Source organism: Monodon monoceros, unplaced genomic scaffold (genome assembly GCF_005190385.1).
Source record: "Monodon monoceros isolate NGI ecotype Baffin Bay Population unplaced genomic scaffold, NGI_Narwhal_1 Super_Scaffold_4, whole genome shotgun sequence".
NCBI lineage: Eukaryota > Metazoa > Chordata > Mammalia > Artiodactyla > Monodontidae > Monodon > Monodon monoceros.
Window position 1 is genome coordinate 66,599,354 of NW_021703781.1, and position 13,904 is coordinate 66,613,257.

Here is a 13,904-nt window from a genome sequence, read left to right on the forward strand (position 1 = left end):
ATCCAAAGGGTTAATTTCCTTATGATATAAAAAGTGCCTACAAAATTAATTTTAAAAGGCCAACAACCCAAGAAGAAAATGAGTACACACACACACAAATGGCTTTTAAACATATGAAAAGATGTTCAACTTTCCTTATAATAAAAGAGAGAAACCATATAGAGATGCCTTTGGCCACTCTGATAGGCAAAGATGAAAAAGTATAATATATTGATGAGGGTGTAGGAAAACAGATACTCTGACACTTTACTGATGAGAGTAAAAAGGACACAACTTCCCAGGAGAGCATTTATCTAATAAAATTGTAAATGCATATGTCCTTCAACCCAGCAATTCTGCTCATGAGTTTCTATCCTGAGATGAGATCCTTCATGTGTGTGAAATGACCTGCATGCAAGGAAATTCATGGTGGCATTGTTTGTTATAGCAAAGGATTGGGAAAATCTTAAATGCTCAACAATGATATAAATCATGTGATTTCCACATGAAGGAAATACACAGCAGCATTACAAAGAAATCAGAAGATCTATCAGGAATGAACTCCAAGAAACATCCTTAACTCAAATAAGAAGGTAAACAGTGGGTATGCTCCATTTGGGGGAAATGGGGACATTATACCTACATGGCTGCTTATATATGCATCTTTTTTTTTTTTTTGAAGGATCTATAAAACTGGGGTAGTGCTTGCTACCAGCAAGGCAATGTGAGTGAACAGGGGTACACTTTTTACTGTACCCTTTTGCTTTTTAAAACTATGCCACGGGGGTTGGAAAGAAGGAGAGAAAAAAGGACAGAGATGAGGGGAGGGGAAAAGGAGGGAGGGTGGGAGGAAAGGAAAGAAAGGAAGGAAGGAAGGGACAGTTAGGATTATTGTAGAGAGGAAGAAAAATATGTGCTCAAATATATCCTTGACAGATATTATCACTGAGGGTGGAATTCTAGGGATTTTCACATTATAAATTTCTGCTACATATGCGTATTTAATAATAAGCAGGTATGACTTCTGCCATAAAAAAACCCATAAAATTACTACACTGAACTCCTTAAAGAATGAAATAACAGTTTGAAATGTGTAGCTGTTGTTTACACTATTTTAAATTATTTAAAGTAACTCCACTGGAAAAAAAATGAAAACAACAAAAAGAAAAACTGAGTTTGCCCAGTTGGGCCCTTTTATCTTAAGCTTGGAAAGCTGAACTTTTGTCCTGGAAAGTCAGTGGAGAAACAAGCACAGAACTTGGTGGAAGGGGGTCTTGTGGACGCCCAGCCTGAGGCTAGAAGCACTGAGATACCTACTCTCAGCCCAAGGCCAGAAGTTCTCACTGGCTCTACCTAACTCTCCACCTCATCTTCTCTTTCTCCATCATCCCTTCTGATCTGGTTACAGGAGGAAAGAAGCAGACAGATTCAGGGGAGGAACCAGGGTCAAGTTCAAGGGCTCTAGCCCTTCATCTCTCTTAGCCTCGGCCCCTCTGGAGAAACATGCTGTGCCCTAGAAGGACTAGACCCTCCAAAACCCTATGATCCTTTAAGAACTGCAGTGGGCTTTGCAAATGTATCAAGGGGGAGGGCCATCATCCCATAAGTCACCTCCTAGAAGGCAGCATTTGAGAGGTGGAATCATTCACTCTGATTATTTGGGACCTTTCTCAGCAGCCATCAATCCCATCCTTTTCTCTGTTTCTTGCTGCCTCCAGCCTCTCCATTTTCGCGGCTGTTTGGAGCCCTCCTTGCTGAATCAATGGCATCTTGTCTGTGGTCTTGACCCAGCTCCAAGTGATGAACCAACTTCACTGGGAGCGTCTGCTGAGGGCTCTCTGAGAAGGGCCATTGTTCCCCCCACACTTGTCCAAAGCCTCCATTTAGGGACGGCTGTGAGCGTGGATGGAGGACATTCATCACCGGGAACATTTGCCAACAAATGAGAGACAGCTGTTGGGCTCGAAGGGTGTGTGGCTGAATGTTGCCTGCAGTGAGATTTATTTTTCCAAATGAGAATACCCTCACTTACCTTTTCTTCTTCCAAATTATAAGAAATGGGGGCAATGCTCACCTTCCCCCTTACCTGTCAGAATCCATGGCCACCCCACTAATCGTACAGCGTGCAAGGCATCATGGGAGCACATTAGCAAACAAGGCCTCCCGCACAGAGCGTGCATACACTGCACACACACCTGCCTCCAGGCCCACGGGGATAAGTGGCTGGGTCACGGGAGCCGTGCCCTCTGGCCAGGGATCAGGCCTTGCCTCTCCTGACCCTCCACGTGCCCACAGCAGTGCTGGGTCCACACGCTCAGCAGAGACTCCTGAAGGCTGGCTGAGAGAGGCAGATGGGAAACTGGACTGAAACTCCTGGGAATTACCAGGAACAAAGCAAATGCCCGCTTATGTGAAAAACATTCTGCTGTCCGTTTTAGGGGCTATAAAACTAGCCATGGGGACAAGGCAGGGATACGAGGAACAGAGACCCACACACGCCAGCCCAGGGAAGGGCTGACTGGACCCCACGTGGAGCCTGAGCATCTGGAGCCAGATGTGGTCAATGGAAGCTTCCAGAGGCAGGGGTGGTGATGAGGTGGGTGTAAGTGGGAAGGGAGGAGGGATGGGATGGCGTTCCCTGTCATAAAGAACAGCGGAAGCGCAGGTCTGGCCGGGCCAGCTGAGGATACGACAGCAGACGGGACACCCGGAAGCCAGGCACACAGAGAAGCCTGCTCTTAGGAAAGGCTGCTTCATCAACCAGGGCTCTCCTCAGAGACAGCTGAGCCTCAGCTGTGAGCAGTGCTGGGGAATCCTCATCGCAAAGGGGCACAGCAAGATGGTGGACTGCGGCTGGGAGACTCAACACCCCGTTTAACGTAAGATTCAAATGTGGCTGCCAATCAGGTTTGAGGTCATTTGAGGATGGAGATCATGTTGAGCTCGATCAGGCCACACCAAGCAGTAGAATGTGCTGTAGGGGCCGACGGAGCTGGGTTTGGATCCTTCCAGATTGGCTGTGAGCTTTTGCTTGGGCTGCCTCTGGCCTCAACGGCTGGCTTCAATTTCCTCCATCCACAGAATAAGGATAGTAATGTTTACTGCTGGATCCCTGCCTCCCTGCCCCCATGCCCAGCCCCCGATTCAGCAGGCCTAGAATAAGATGAAAGTGTCCAATGGAAAAGCTCTGGGAAGCCTTTTATTAACATTCTCAGCTCAGCCTAACTCAGGGGAACAAGCCTCTGCATTCCAGGGGACTTCTCCCACAGCAAAGCAATGACAAGAATGTCACCGAAAGATTCTAAGAGGCTTTTCCTATCAGAATCCTCTCAGGTATGCAGCTCCCCCAGGGAGGCTACCGGTACCTGGTGGAGGGGGAGAGGAGGGATGTGAGGGGCTCACCACCACTCCCCCCCCCAGGAGGATGTAGGGATTAAATGAGAGGGTGAGGGCAAAATGCCAGGGGAGAGAGGCCTCTGCTGAGCCTGTGAACGCGGCCAATACCAGATGTGGGCAGCGAGACTTACTTACACTCGGCTGAGAGTCTGAAAACTCGCCTTCTGGTAGAAACAGCTTCCTAGTGGGTAGCTGTGTGACAGTTAAGTTTAAAGGCTCAGGCCCTCAGTTACCCCGTGGAGAAAACAGCTATCTTAAGATTTCTGACACATCTCACTGGGATATTCACAGTAGAAGACACGGGTATTATTATTTTTTCATGATCACTATAATCACTCCTGATGCTCCGCTTAATATGGAGAAGGCAGCAGCATCTGTAGAGCAGGGAAGATGAAGAAAGTCAGGGTTGATGGGTGGGGGGCAACCCCCCAGAGAGAGGCAGTGCTGGAAGTCACGAGAGGTCCAATGCATGTGTCCCAGGCAGCAGCTGCCAGGAGGCCAGGGCTTCCCTGGGCCCAGCGGGACCCCACTGCCAGGCCAAGGGAGCAGCAACCTGGGGTGAGCAAGCAAAATATACCCGCAGCAACGTGGCTCTGAGCAGATGTTCTCTTGGGGCTGCAACTGGTAACCAGGCCATGTGGGCACCGGTCCCGTGACTACAGGGGGCTTATCACCCTCCTCATCTGGTAGATGGGCCCTTGGCACGGAAGCGTCCACCGCCTGTGGGACTGAAATGAACTTCACCAGCCTGACCGAATCTCTTACTGAGACCTCACTGCTGACTGTGATCCTGCATCTAATTGCCCATCTCAGCAGCCAATCTCAAACACGTTCCCACAATGACCCAGAAAGCCCGCCTTCTGGGGAGAGCCGAGAACTAGTCAGGAACAGTAGCAATGCCTAAGGAAGCACCATGGACTGCCCTTTGCCTGCTATGCAAATCCCAGTCCAGCACTGAAATAACCACCTTCCATACACGTTCAGTGCTTTTCCGTTTTCAGGACACTTTCATGCATGGTTTTCATTCATCTTCCCAACAAGCCTGGGACAGGAGTAGAGCGATGATTATTATAGATGGAGAAAACTGAGGCTGGGCTGACAGAGGACTAATGAGGCACACTGCTCTCATCCTAACGGGTTCAGAAACAGGAAACAGTCAGCTTGCCCCTCCCTCACACAGCCTTAATGGCCACACTACTGAAAGCAAAGGTTTTAGGCATCAGAAATAAACATGGCAGGGGCTTCCCTGGTGGCGCAGTGGTTGAGAATCCGCCTGCCAATGCAGGGGACACGGGTTAGAGCCCTGGTCCGGGAAGATCCCACAGGCCGCGGAGCAACTAAGCCCGTGCGCCACAATGACTGAGCCTGCGCTCTACAGCCCGTGAGCCACAACTACTGAATCCATGAGCCACAACTACTGAGCCCGCGTGCCACAACTACTAAAGCCCATGCACGTAGAGCATGTGCTGCACAAGAGAAGCCACTGCAATGAGAAGCCCGCGCATCACAACGAAGAGTAGCCCCCATTCACCGCAACTAGAGAAAGCCCCCACGCGCAGCAACAAAGACCCAACACAGCCAAAAATAATAAATAAATAATACAATAAATAAATTTATTTTAAAAAGAAGAAAGATGGCAGATCCATGGCAAATACAGCGCGGTACCTTGTTTCACCACAACCTACGGCCCGTAACTAGCCTCTTGGGGCTTTGACCATGTGCTGAACCTGTGGAGAAGTACGAGATTTCACTCAGTTCTTACAAACCTGTAGGGAAGAGGGTAATCAGCCCCTTTCAGATGAAGACACTGAGGCTCAGAGAGGGCAAGTAACTGCTCAACGTTGCAAGTATCCAAGCTGGATGTGAACCAGGTGGGCATAAACCCCGACATTTTCGACCATTATTATATTCCCTGCAACCTGCACAGTGGGGGAATAAAGCATTCAATGCCTCTTAACAGGGAGAAGTAATTCAGAGATGTTAGATGGTTCAGAGATCAAAGAGCTACTTTCCTTCCCTGGCTTTGCCTGGTGGGAAGGTTGCAGTACCATCATTCGGGAATCTCAGGCAACTGTCCAACACCTGCCACCAATGAGCTGTGCACCTGTGGGCTTTCTCCATGCCCAGTCTCACCCTCAGAACCCCCTTCAGTAAAGTGCGGAAAACTGTAACAGGCCTGTAGCACCTCAACCTCTTCAGAGAAGTATGAAGGAGAATATTCTTCTAGGATGTGCTTAGATTTTTGCTGTGGAATAAAAGACTGGTGGTAACCTACCCATTTGTAAGAGGCAGTGGGTGACTGGGAAGCTAAATTCCACTGCTTGTAAAGTGCTCTCAGAATACGACCCAATTTTGGCTTTGATTGTAATAAACATGCTATATTTTGAAAATCTTAAAAAAAAAAAAAAAAAGAATACAACCCAAGCTTTTGGCTCTCCCACCTCATCTCTCACCACCGTCCCCATTGCTGACTCTGCTCCCAGCTCCCAGCCCCTAAATCCATACCATTCAAGCTCTTGATGCTCTCAGGACCTTTGCACCTGCTGCTTTCTCTGCCTGGAACTCCCAACCCTGGCTCTCCATGCAGCAGGCCCCTCCTCTTCACTTAGATCTCAACCCAAACGTCATCTCAGAGAGACTCTCTGTGACCACCCTGGCTGATAGTAGGACTGCTCCCTCCCCCTGCCAATTACTCTCAAAACATACTGTTTAACCTAAGTGTCCATCATCGGATGAATGGATAAAGAAGATGTGGCACATATATACAATGGCATATTACTCAGCCATAAAAAGAAACGAAATTGAGCTATTTGTAATGAGGTGGATGGACCTAGAGTCTGTCTTACAGAGTGAAGTAAGTCAGAAAGAGAAAGACAAATACCATAAGCTAACACATATATATGGAATTTAAGAAAAAAAAAATGTCATGAAGAACCTAGGGGTAAGACAGGAATAAAGACACAGACCTACTAGAGAATGGACTTGAGGATATGGGGAGGGGGAAGGGTAAGCTGTGACAAAGCGAGAGAGAGGCATGGACATATATCCACTACCAAACGTAAGGTAGATAGCTAGTGGGAAGCAGCCGCATAGCACAGGGAGATCAGCTCCGCCTGGAGGGGTGGGATAGGGAGGGTGGGAGGGAGGGAGACACAAGAGGGAAGAGATATGGGAACATATGTATAACTGATTCACTTTGTTATAAAGCAGAAACTAACAAACCATTGTAAAGAAATTATACTCCAATAAAGAGGTAAAAAAAAAATACTGTTTTTCATGTTACTTACTACTATCTGAAAGTACCCTTTATTAGACCCATTAATACCGTGCCCAGCTTTATCTCAACACCCAGACGACACCTGGCACATGATGAAGCTCAAAAAATGCCTACGGTGTGAACACCTGGACATTCGCCATTACAAAGGGCTATTTACACACATCAGCAAGTTCAGTAAAAAACCACAAACCCTTCTAACTGGAGAGGACCCTGGGGCTGACACTTGCACTTAGGAGAACAAAAATGAAGATCTACATTGTTCCAACACTGAGGCATACACATTCCAGTGGAGCTAGGAATGGGGAATGCAGGGCAGAAACTGAACTTGGTCAGTAAATGGACAGGTCAGATGAAGGACAGCTAGAAGAAAAAGACATCAGTGCATGAGAAAGAACGGTGGGAGAACAATCAAAGCAGCAGAGCCAAAATCAGGGGGTTTTCCATTTTCTGAAAACCTTAAGCTTTATTTCCTGGCTTTTACACATAGCTGGATTTGCTGCTCCGCACCCCCAGCTGAGCCACACCTGAAAGAGTCAGCTCTCCTGCCCACGCTCATGAGACCCCAGGCAGCCTCGCAGAGCACACGTTGGGCAGAGCAGAAGCAGGCAGTGGTCTCCCCGGTCCAAATGGCTCTACCACACACACCTTTGAATCTCAAAAAGACTTAAAAAAGACAAAGGAGGGGCTTCCCTAGTGGCGCAGTGGTTGAGAGTCCGCTTGCCAATGCAAGGGACACGGGTTCGTGCCCCGGTCTGGGAAGATCCTCCATGCCGCGGAGTGGCTGGGCCCGTGAGCCATGGCCACTGAGCCTGCGCGTCCGGAGCCTGTGCTCCGCAACGGGAGAGGCCACAACAGTGAGAGGCCCGCGTATCGCCAAAAAAAAAAAAAAAAAAAAAAAAAAAAAGACAAAGGAAAACAAGTATATTGCTATATTGCAAGTAGGAATAGAGGTGGAACAAAAAATTTCAGGGGCCAACTCTGTTCAGATTAAATAGACCCCAGGTCTGTTTGTGGAGAAGCAGTTGCTCTCGTTTGGATGCACCGATTTTGAGTGAATATTCCCATCTCCTGGGTGGAGGGAAGCAAAAATGAACTGCTGTACAGAGTCTAGCAACTTCGTGTCCAATCAATCAGGTACTGGAAAAATCCAATTCCAATGCCTTCGACTCAATCTGATAAACCTTTGGACACAGCCCTTGGCCGTGACCTGTACGTACTTATTAGCAATCTGAACCCAAAGATGACACGTGGTGCTCAGAGTAGCTGGAGGTGACTGAAAAATAACACAACTCTTAAAAGCCAGCTCTATCATCCCAGGCTTATCCAAGGGTGGGTTACAAGCATCCCCTCCCCTCCTGACCACGGCAGGCTGCTAATCACCACTACAGCTCTGAAAAACACATTAACTTTGGTGTGAATTGTAAGGGTGGTCTATTATCACAACCTCCCTGGCAAAGGGTCTTGGACAGCCCAGCACTTAACAGAAAGAAAATGGCCTCCCCATTAACTCTTCCCCCTGGCGGGGGCTGCAGGGAGATGAGTGCCCACCCGACTCCCACCTCTCCATCGCACACTGCATGTACTGCTGGTGTTGCCATCACTACGCCGAGTTCTATTTCAAGTCAGATTTGTAGGCTTCTGGCATCAGCAGCAGACTATAAACAAACTCTTACAAATCCCCTTTCCTGGGCTTCCCTGGTGGCGCAGTGGTTAAGAATCCGCCTGCCAATGCAGGGGGCACGGGTTCGAGCCCTGGTCAGGGAAGATCCCACATGCCGCGGAGCAACTAAGCCCGTGCGCCACAACTACTGAGCCTGTGCTCTAGAGCACGCGAGCCACAACTACTGAGCCCACGTGCTGCAACTACTGAAACCCGCACGCCTAGAGCCTGTGCTCCGCAACAAAGAGTAGCCCCCGCTCTCAGCAACTAGAGAAAACCCACGCACAGCAACAAAGACCCAATGAAGCCAAAAATTAAATTAATTAAAAAAAAATAAAAATTCCCTTTCATGCCCATATCCCATCCCCCACTACCAACGGAGATGACGTTCTCTCCATTATGTACTTTTTTTTGTTATGGGTTCCTGCTCAATGTGTACTGCCTTATGAATTTTTAATGGCCTGAAATACAATTGTCTAAAGGGCCCTTCTGCTTCCTACCTTTCAGTCAGCACTACGTCTTGAAGAGCATCTATGTTTCTGGACAGACATTTAATCCATTGCTTCCGCTGCTGCAAAATTTTCTAGAACGTGCACCTGCTGTCATAGTTCACCTGGACACCAAGACCACTTCCCGCCCTCCACCACCGAAAATAACGCTGCAAAGATCATCTTCAAACCTGTCCGGAGTGGACCCATGCAGAAAGTTCTGGGTGTTCCGAGAACACCTGGCCTCCTGCAGCCCCTCACTTCCGCCAGCCTGCTGGGCGGTCGCTCTGGCTGGTTTGGCTCTGAAAACTAAAGGAGCCCAAGCAAGCGTTTCTTCAGGTGCTGCCGTTCCGGAGGCTCCTTCACCCGTAAACTCCCATTCACACCCTTTACTCACCTTCTTTTCTATTGAGATTTCTGCCTTTTTCTGGCTGATTTGCCAGAGGTCCTTGAATATTCTAAATGTTAATCCCCTGAAGGTTTCAGACAGTGTAAATCTCTCTCTCCTTTCAGCCAGCTGCCTATTACCTTTGTCCGAAATCTCATTAATGAACAGAAGCCCTTAACTTTGACGCAATCAAACTCAGAACACAGCACAAAGAGGAATAATGGCTTTTGACCCTTGAACTTTCACCTTCCTGGGAACACAGACTTTCCATCAACTGTAACATGACCGTGGCCATGGAGGGTCATGCAAGGTGCAGTGAGGGGTTAAAGTCTTCGGGGGGGGGGGGTCAAGGTTAAGGGTGAGTGAGCATTGACAGATAAGCCTGGCAGGCAGCCCTGAGTGGAGAACACTCCAGGTCAAAGGAACAGCATTTGCAAAAGTCCAATTTGGGGAATCACAAGGAATCCGGTATGGCTGGGGCACAGAACAAAGTGATAAATAGCCATAGGGGCTGGACAAATAGGCATGGGCCACTGCCGAAGGAGCTCAGATTTTTTCCAGTGCCAGACAAGGGAGAACACATCTCCCTGCTCTCCGCACAGCCACTGGAGAGTTGCTTTAGCCACTGCCTGCACTCAAGGTAGAGGGCCTGGTTCAGGGACCCTAAGAAATCTGGGCTCACCTTAGGTACGTAGCAAAGTATTGAAGTCTAAGAGAAACCCACAGAATATTCTAGAAAGAAAAGGTTCATGAGCATCCGAGTTAAACTACCAAGGTGGTAAGAGACACCCATTGGACAGGTCTGGACTGTCCTGAATGAAGACTTTCCTTCCTGGCCTCAGCTGGAAGCTGCTCCGCCTGCTGCTCTTGCCTTTGGTGAAAGTTCTCAGCGACAGAATTCCCCAACTGCCAAGTGTGCTTGTGCCGGAAATGTACCTAATAAAGTCGTTAGTGACAGTGGACTCTTACCCAAGACCCCACCAGGATCTCTGCCAGCCAGCTGTTTCCTCCTGAATCTAAACCATTTTCACACTCAGTAATGGTAATGTTTTAAGAAAGAAGAGAAGAGAAGGAAAAGAAAAAGAAAGCCATTTGTAGAGAACATTTTGCTCCAAGCTATGTGACTGGCCTTATTTTTTCCAGCCAGAGAAGAAATCCACATGCACAGACACATGGCAGCCGAGAACGGAGGCACAGAGCAGGGCTGTGCAGGATGCAGTGAGGGGTTGAAGGCTTGGGCTGGGCGGGGGGGTCGAGGTCAAGGTGTCAAGGCTGAGTGAGCCTTGATGGATAAGTGTGGGATCTGGGCGTCAGTCTACCCCAGCAGAACACGTCCTCTGAATTCTCACTTTCTCTCTCCCAAGCTGCCTCAATCTCCCCAGGGCAGAAAAATAAATCGTGTTGTAGGACACTAATCTTATCCTTTAAGGGCATTAGGTAAATAGCTTTAGGAAATTTCAAGAAAATGGGGCTGATTGTCGCTGACAGCGCTTCTCCAAGACACACACACACACACACACACACACACACACACACACACACACACAGTCCCAATCATGCCTAATGTCTGTGAAGTGAATGAGTTTATCAGCTTCTTTCCCCTTCACTGGGGGCCCACCCGCTAGGTATGTTAAGGGCTGCAAGGATGCAAAGAGGGGGGAATCCAGACCCCCGACATCGGCGCCCACCATGTCCCCCAACTGTCCAAAGGCATTTTCAAACAGAATCCCTGCAACCACTTTCTCTCTGAGATGACTTCCAAGTCTATTGCTAGGGCCAGGGAGGTAACAAAGGCCCAAAGCTGCCTACACACTTTAGAGGCCTCCTGCTTAGGACAAGAGGCTCCCACCTGCCAGCTGCCATGCCCACGTCAGGCATCCAGCTGTACTTGAGAAACGATGCTAAAACTGACCTGAAACTTGCCCTGGTGAGTGGGCTCCACAGTCTCACACAGAGAATGCAGGCTTCTCTGTCTGCTCCTCAGTCAACAGCATCATGTCGATGCCTCCCTGAAGACTTGAGAGCACTCGGGGCCCTTACCTCGGGGTCAGAGAAGCAAAAACCCCACTCACTCATGAATTAAAGCCCCCTCCCCCAGTCTCTTTCAGTCGTGAGTGGAGACCTGGGGGGTAGGGGCACGGGAGACAGTCATGCTTCCAAAGGATTTGATCTCAAAAGCAACAGACTAAATTCTCCCTTGGAGAACAAAATGACCTTCCCCACTCTCAAGGGAACCAGTGCGTGGCGAGCCAGGAGCGACACCTGGATCCCATAACTCTCGGAGATTTGCCCCCAGCCTGAACTGTTTACAATTACATGCACCAAACCAGCATCAGATGGGCGGGAGATGGACACTTGCCCACGGGGAAGCCAGGAGGTCAATGGGAAAAAATTATTTTAGTCAATGTTGAGCCTTCATGTTTGGAACGTTTATCCAAACTGTGGCGATGTTCTCATGCTCCCCCTGTGCAGATGCCAGGCCTTCCTCTGATGCTCATTTCCAGGGAGCTTGGGATGGCAGTGGAAGGGGCCCCACCCAGGGCTGAGACTACTTCTTCCACTCTTTGGAGGTGAGCAGGTCACAGGGCTGTTTAAGGACCAGCAGAGAGAGGGCAAGAACTCTGCTGGGCATCCCAGTCTCTGTGACTAGTCACATTAACCCGCCCTAGGTCAGGTGGGATGGCTGGCAAGCTTTCATGGTTAGCAAGTGACTTGGACCATGAGGGTTGGGGAAGGTGACCGTCTTTGCAGCAGGCGGTGTGGAGTGACACTTTCTAGGGCCTCATGAAGCAGCAGGGGCTGCACCGAACAGACTTCACCCAGGCCTCCTCTTCCAGGAAGGAATGAGATGCTCCTCGTTGGGCTGGGAGCATGCCCCATTTCCCACCCTGCCTCTGAGGTCATCAGCTCCTCCTGGGGAAGCCTGGAGTTCTAGCCTTGGCTGCTAGAAATAAGAGCAGAGACCTGGAGGCAAGGGGAGGCTCTGTCTTTCTGGGTCTTTCTGACCTTAGGTTCCTGGGGAAGATCCTTTTTCTAAAAATACAGGAGACCTGAACAGAATTGACAGAAAGAAAGAAAAAAAAAAAGTGAGAAAGTGTGAGAAAGTCAAAAGGAAGAGAATAAAGGAATGAAAGAAGAGAGCAAGGGTGGGGGAGGGAGAAAAATAGAGAGAGAGGACGTTGAATGCACAGAAGCAGGTGTGAGCCTGTGTGCGCCCAGGAGGGGTCTTGCAGCACCTAACACACTCTCACACTTGCCGGAGCTGGTTTTGTCATCAACCTGACCTGCTTTGCCACAGTCTAAGTTTCAGGGCACCTGGGACATTACTGAGTCTCACCCCAGCTCAGGTTGCCGGCAGTGGCTCTCTCAGGAGAGCCTCAAGGGCTTCAGACACCTGGAACTGTCACCACACACTAGACAATGGCACCGGACCGTCAAACACACCATGATCCTCAGCCACAACTCCAGAAATACCATCCACAGAGACCCCATCTCCAAATCAGGCTAAAAGACATGTATCCAGCTCTGCCATGACTGTCATGGACCAGCCGCACTGCATCAGGCACTCGAGCAATAGGTGTGAGGTTGTCTGGTACTTGCTGCCTCTGTCCAAGCTCTGCCACATCACCACCCTTTACTTCCTTCCCCTTGTGCAGGAAGCTGCCCAGCAGAAGCCACAAGGGGCCTCTGTTAATGGAAGTACCTAGTGGTGGTGTCCATCTTCACTTCTTCAAAGAAAGTGCTAGAAGGGGATGCCACAAAAGGCCTGATGATGCAAAGGGCAGTAGGGTGGTGACCGTCTCAGGCTCATAAGAAGTCTGGGATTGTAAATGAGAGTATTTTCCCCCAAGGAGACCCAAGAGCATGAAGATGAAGATAAGATGCCCCCAGCAAACCTGCCACCCAGTAAGTCCCAGCCCTGATATCAGGGACACCCAGCACCCTCGGAGTTCCTTCCCAAAGGCCCGTATTTGAATTTTAGTAAATCAGCTCAATATGTTCTAGGATTGCGGGTATTAAATAAGTCAGTGAAATCCCCAAACAATAAGCTCATTCAACACAATCTTTCTTCTCCCCCCTTCTGGGGACTTGAATATAGTTAACATGAATAAATCCTCTTGTGTAAAAACTGGGAGAGAAGAAAAAGGGGGGTGGAGGATGGAAGGAAATGGCAGGATTCCCACTTGTTGGTCTAAGAGGAAGGCTGACAGCCCTCAGAACCCCCCAAAAATGCCAGTAGGCCAGGGTAGCCTGGGGAGATGGTGGTAATCGTTTGCAGTCTGGGGAAGGAAGTATCTGGAATTTCCCCACCCATGCGCTCCCAGCTTCTCCTCTGCAGCCCTCAAACTAGAATTCAAACTAGTACTGTTTGTACTCAACCTAGAAGTGGGTCCTTGGGCTGCCCCAAACCTGGTCCTTTCAAGGTGGACCCTCCACAAGCCAGGCCTGACCCTGCATCAGGGAAGATTCACTGCAAATATGCACAAAAAATATTCCCTGCCTCTACCCCACCCTCCACCACTGTCCCCCAACACAGTTGAGAAAATTGGGACTAAGGACTGCAATTATTCTATTATTATTCTGCTATTATTCAACAATTCTTCCTGAATACCCCAAGAACAGGTAGAATGGACCTGCCTCTGTGGGTAGCCAGTGTCCTGGACACATTTATGATTAAGAAGAGTTGCATGTGTGAAATTCTCCTGTGTAATTCAT

General features: G+C 49.1%; 1 protein-coding gene across 13 annotated transcripts in view; it reads right to left on the reverse strand.

Annotated features, from left to right (window-relative positions):
* Positions 1–13,904, reverse strand: part of AFAP1L2 (actin filament associated protein 1 like 2) — a 97,943-nt gene that overhangs the window by 75,677 nt on the left and 8,362 nt on the right. Inside the window, exon 1 of one of the 13 annotated variants that reach the window (XM_029244729.1) lies at positions 8,813–8,831. The exons of the other annotated variants lie outside the window; for them this stretch is intronic. The gene's annotated coding sequence lies outside the window, so the exon portion shown is untranslated. Of the gene's footprint in view, positions 1–8,812; positions 8,832–13,904 lie in introns of those variants that run through there. 13 annotated transcript variants of the gene reach the window in all.